This window comes from Catharus ustulatus, chromosome 24 (genome assembly GCF_009819885.2).
Source record: "Catharus ustulatus isolate bCatUst1 chromosome 24, bCatUst1.pri.v2, whole genome shotgun sequence".
Lineage (NCBI taxonomy): Eukaryota > Metazoa > Chordata > Aves > Passeriformes > Turdidae > Catharus > Catharus ustulatus.
The window spans coordinates 7652676-7658535 of NC_046244.1; positions in this window are offsets into that span (position 1 = coordinate 7652676).

Consider the following 5860-nt stretch of genomic DNA (forward strand, 5'->3'; position numbering starts at 1 on the left):
CCCTAACCCGAGCCGGGACCGGGACAGGGACAGGGACCGGGACCGAGATCGCAATCCGAACAGGGATCCGGACCGGGACAGGGACTGGGACAGGGACAGAGACAGGGATAGAGACCGGGAGAGGGACCGGGACAGAAACCGGGAATAGGGACCGGGACAGGGATCGGGAACAGGGACCGGGACAGGGATCCGGACCGGGACCGGGACCGGGACAGGGACCGAGATCGCAATCCGGACAGGGATCGGGACCGGGACAGGGACCGGGATCGGGACAGGGACCGGCACCGGGACAGAGACAGGGACCGGGAATAGGGAGAGGGACAGAGACCGGGACAGAGATCGCAATCCGGACAGGGATCGGGACCGGGACAGAGACAGGGACCGGGAAGAGGGATCGGGACCGGGACAGAGACCTGGACCGAGACCGGGACCGGCACCGGGACAGGGACCACAATCCGAACAGCAGGGATCGGGACAGCGACCGGGATCGGGACCGCAATCCGGACAGGGATCGGGATCAGGACAAGGATCGAGTTTTGGGTTTTTTTAGTTTTTTTCCCTTTCAATGAATAAACCCGCCCTGGCCGCCGAGAGCAGCGGGGAGCGGGACAGAATAAACGCCTGAGTGGCTGTGGTCTCCTGTCCCCGGCTCTGGACACCTCCTGTCCCCGGCTCCGGACACCTCCTGTCCCCGGCTCCTTCCCCAAGGACAGGGCACATCTCAGCTCCCCTGCTGGCCCACAGCTGCCAGGATTCCTACACTGATTTACACACGAGCTGCTTCCTTCGGAAACAAGATCTTCTTTCAGCGTACCTCAGCTACTGCTCAAACTTCAGCCAAGCCGGCTTTACTTTCCTAGCAATTTATTTTTGGAGCGTGATGCCTTCTGCATGTTTTTTATAGAAAAAGGAAGCTGCAGCAACTTGCATTTTCCCCCCACACAACCTGACACCGACAGCTTTTTAAACTTTAGCATTTTTGCAGGCTTTCTTTAGCTACCGCCTGACCCCTCAAAAACGCCCCACGAGACAAAGCTTTGTCAGGGCTGCATTCCCAGTTGTTTCTCCCACACATTCTTGGCTTCCTCCTTGTTCCCTGGTTTCCCTTTTCCCCAATTTTATAGCACAAGCCCCACCTACCCCAGCCACGCAGCAAACACCCTGCCTTGGTGAGCTGCTTTGATTTTGGGTGATGGATGTGGCTCCACACCACAGCTTAATGAAGTCTTGCCAGATAGAGAATCAAGATAAATCCAGAACTTGCATTTCCACTCACTTGTGATTCAGATATCCCTTTCTCCTCAGTTCTAAAAAGACTTGTCAGGTCATGATAATTGTTGAAATAAAAAATGGAGAAATGGATATTTCCCCTAACAACCTGAAATAGGACAGGCAGAGGATTTTCTGCTGGGTCTCCCCTGTTTTCTAAAATAAGAGTACAGGAAGTCTGCACACAGAAGTCACCACTCAGAGTTTGTGCTTCAAAACTGAGCAACAAAAGGCAAATAATTCTTACTGAAGATTCCCACCACCTTCCATTCCCTGCAGCTCCACGTGCAGGACACTCAGCAGCTCTGTGGCATTCCTGTGCTGTCCCTGCCTGAGCACTCCTCCTCCAGCCCCCAGCAATCTGCACTGCCCCAAGAACAGGAATATTTGGGAGCTGCCCAAAGACACAGCTCAGTTCAGCCTTGTCTGTAGCCCAGGAATAAAAATCTAAGGAAGTAATTTGTCATACAGCAACGCACACAATGAAAATTCTCCTTTCAGAATTGCACCTTCAGATGCTTTTCACAGCACAGGGAGTTAAAGCAACATGGTATTTGGTGAAAAGACACAGAAAATCTTTTTTAATGACTGGAATTCACCCCACCAACTACTAAAAGAGTTTCTGAAACACAGGCTGCACTCTGCATCTCATAAAGCACTGGCTGAGCTGTAACCACATAAATTTACCTCCACTGTGAGACAGAATGTACTGATGTAACCTTTCAATTTTTTAAATGGGTTCCACAAGAAGTTTTTGCTTTGCCTTTGCAGCTGGGTAGGAAGCTGGGCTGAGGCACAGTTCTCCATTAACTGGGAGCCTGGTCAGATCCGTGGGGCTTTTAAGTGGTGATGAGGAGCTGAGAGCCCAGAGCACCTCTGCACATCACAGCAGAGCCTTCACTGCGCCTGCTGCTCTCCTGGATTCAGGGCCACACCAGTGGGACACTCTCATCAGAGATCAGACACTCCAGGAGAAGCACACGGGCACAAGTTCTGCTCTGGCTGTGTCTGACTCCCCTGAAATGCTCACAGCCCAGCTCTGGGCTCCTCCTGAGCCATCAGCACCCTGTCCCACATCAGCACCCTGTCCCACATCAGCACCCTGTCCCACATCAGCACCTGTCCCACATCAGCACCTGTCCCACATCAGCACCTGTCCCACATCAGCACCCTGTCCCACGTCCCAGGGGCACAGGAGGAGGGAAATCCTCTGCACCATTTACAGCTCTTTGATCTGAGAGCCGAGCCAAGAGAACCCGAGCTGCCTTCCCCACTCTAGGATGGGGTAACAAACACCCAAAACTCCAAGGGCACAGATGGAACAACCAACACCCAAAACTCCAAGGGCACGGATGGAACAACCAACACCCAAAACTCCCAGTGCAGCATCCCCAGGCAGCCTCAGCACCCACAAGGGGTCACTGCTGCTCCATCCCAGGGATTGTCCCATCACAGGGACTGTTCCATCACTGGGATTGTCCCATCACAGGAATTGCTCTCCCATCCCTGCTCTCCCATCCCAGGGATCACTCTCCCATCATTGCTCTCCCATCCCAGGGATTGCTCTCCCATCACTGCTGCTCCATCACAGGGATTGTCCCATCACAGGGATTGTCCCATCACAGGGATTGTCCCATCACAGGGATTGTCCCATCACAGGGATCGCTCTCCCATCCCAGAGATCACTCTCCCATCCCAGAGATCACTCTCCCATCCCAGAGATCACTCTCCCATCATTGCTCTCCCATCACTGCTGCTCTATCCCAGGGATCACTCTCCCATCCCAGGGATCTCTCTCCCATCACTGCTCTCCCATCCCAGGGATCGCTCTCCCATCACTGCTCTCCCATCACAGGGATTGCTCTCCCATCACTGCTCTCCCATCCCTGCTATCTCTCTCCCATCCCAGGGATCGCTCTCCCATCCCAGGGATCGCTCTCCCATCCCAGGGATCGCTCTCCCATCCCAGGGACTGTTCCATCCCAGGGACTGCTCTCCCATCCCAGGGACTGCTCTCCCATCCCAGGGATCTCTCTCCCATCCCTGCTCTCCCATCCCAGGGATCTCTCTCCCATCATTGCTCTCCCATCCCAGGGATCTCTCTCCCATCATTGGTCTCCCATCCCATCCCTGCTCTCCCATCCCAGGGATCGCTCTCCCATCCCAGGGATCGCTCTCCCATCCCTGCTGCCCCATCCCTGCTCTCCCATCCCTGCTGCCCTGCTCTCACCAGCTCCATCCCCCCCTGACAGAGGCAGGTGCCTCCACCAGCAGCAAAGGGACCTTGGTCACCTTTTCCTGTCCTGCATCACCCCCACAGCTCAGCACTTTCAGGCAGGAGCCTGGAAAAGAAGTTGAGTCCAGTTTCATTGAACCCATTAAAAAAGTTAAAAAGCAGATGAGCACTGCAATAACCAGAACCCTTTAATGTCTGAGCTCTCAAACCATGCAATAATTCCACCCAAGGAATCCAGAACAATTGCTTCTCACACTCCTTAGCTGCTCAGGGCTCAGCTGAGAACAGTGAAAACACACAACTCCCACCCTGCTCAGAGAAATCCAGAATTCAACACACCCTGCACAACCTGCCCTGGCACAGACCCTCAGCCTGGCTGGGTTTGTGTGAGACCCCAGCCTGGAACACAGACCTGACTCCAGAGCTGTCACACGATTTAGAAAATGAAAAATCAGGCCAAGAGTTTTACCAGCACCTGAGCTCTTCATTTCCAGGAGAATGGGAGATTTTCCTGAGTCACCCCCTGCTCCTCGGGGTCACTGTGGCTGAAAGGGAGCCCAGGGCAGAGAGGTGCTGAGAGAGCTGGAAATCCTCATGCTGGTCCTTTGGGGCTTTCTCTAGCATGTGACACCAAAAAAAAAAAAAAATCTACATTTCTTGCACTCCTGGCACAGATTAAGGACCTAATCCTTGACTTCATTAACCCCTTCCCTTCCATTCTGCATAGACACCAATGCTGACAGTGTTTGATACAGCACTGCTGAGACATCCAGGGCTGCTCAGAAACTTCCAGAAGGATCTCTCAGAGCTTCAGAACCATCTCTCAGCAGCTGCCCCCCTCCAGACACCTTTCTCCAAGGAGATTCAGAAGACCCAGGTAAAAAACCCACAAGGAAATACATTCCCAATGTGGCTACCAAGAAAAACCAGCAACAGGGCAGGCAGGCAGTGAAAGAGAACAGAACCCACCCACCCTGAATTCCAGCAGCTCCTCCAGGAGCCAGATGTGTCACCAAAGCCAGCACCAGCCCAGGTGCCCTCATGGCATCACAGAACTGACACTGAGGGAATTAAAGCCATTTTTAATTTATTCCCACTCCTCTGGATAGGCTAACTGAAAATAAATTGAATTAAAGATAGTTTTAATTTATTCCCAGTCCTCTGGAAATCCCTTTTAACCAGACCAACACAAGAGGCAGCTCCTGGAGTAACAAACTTCAGCTGCTGGCTCAGGGTGGGGATGGAGGAGCAGCCCCCAGGCAAACATGACCCTGGAAAAAGCTGCTGGATGGGGCTGGGACTGAGCACAGAGTTTGTGCCCCCCACACAAAACCCAGCCAGGGCAAACCCCTGAGCCAGCCCAGGGGCTTTTCTCCCAGCATCAGAGATGCTCAGTCATTTTAAACAGTTCCATTAGCATTAAAAAGTGTCAGGCTGCAGAGATAGCACAAGAATTCCAGCCAGCAGCTCTCAAAAAAATAATAATTAAAAAAAAAGCCTCTGAGCAATGAGAAATTTTTTTGCAGGCAGAATGCAATTAGTGACACTGCTGGAACCAAGCCAGCAGCAATCAATGGATTAAAGGATGCTCCAAGGGTTGTGATAGTTATTAATTTCAAATTCAAATTAGGGGATTAATATGGGATATTCCTTCATGCTGCGGCTGCGTGGAGAAAAATACAGATATTAATATTGTACATTCCACAATGAAACAGAGCCTGCCACCAACAAACACCAAAAATTCCATTTAAGACCTGATGATCAGACCCAGCAGGGAGGGAGGGGTGGCACTTGGGGACAGGGCACTGCAGAGGGACTGACACAGAGAGCAGGAGGTGCCTCTCTGGAATTTTTCAGTGATAATTTTCTAATATTCTCATTGCCTATAACAGCAAGGGATGGACTGCACCTCTTACATTTAGTATTTATATTTAGGCCAAAAGGCAGGAGGATTTTTGGACAGGGCTGTCCACACCTCAGCACAAAAAGCTGAAAACAGAGCCCCAGGCTGGAAAAGAGCCACGATGCACATCAGCCTCCCTGAGAGCTCTCACACCAGGGATCTGAACAGCAAAAGTGCAAAGGGACAGCTCTGCTGCAGGGACAGGGTGCAAGGGAGCCCTCCAGAGGGGTTTGGGAAGGACAAGGAAAGAACAGGACTTGCAGCAGTGTTCATCTTCGCTTTTTCTTCCTCTCCAGGTGCAGTGAGGTCCTGTGGCACTCCTGGCTCAGCTCCAAGGGATGCCCTGGGCAGCAGAGCCCAACAATGTGCAGCACTTCTAGGGCAGTATACTTGCTGATTGCTTCCTCGACTATTGCTCACAACAACCAGCTAAGACACTGCCAAAGAAACAC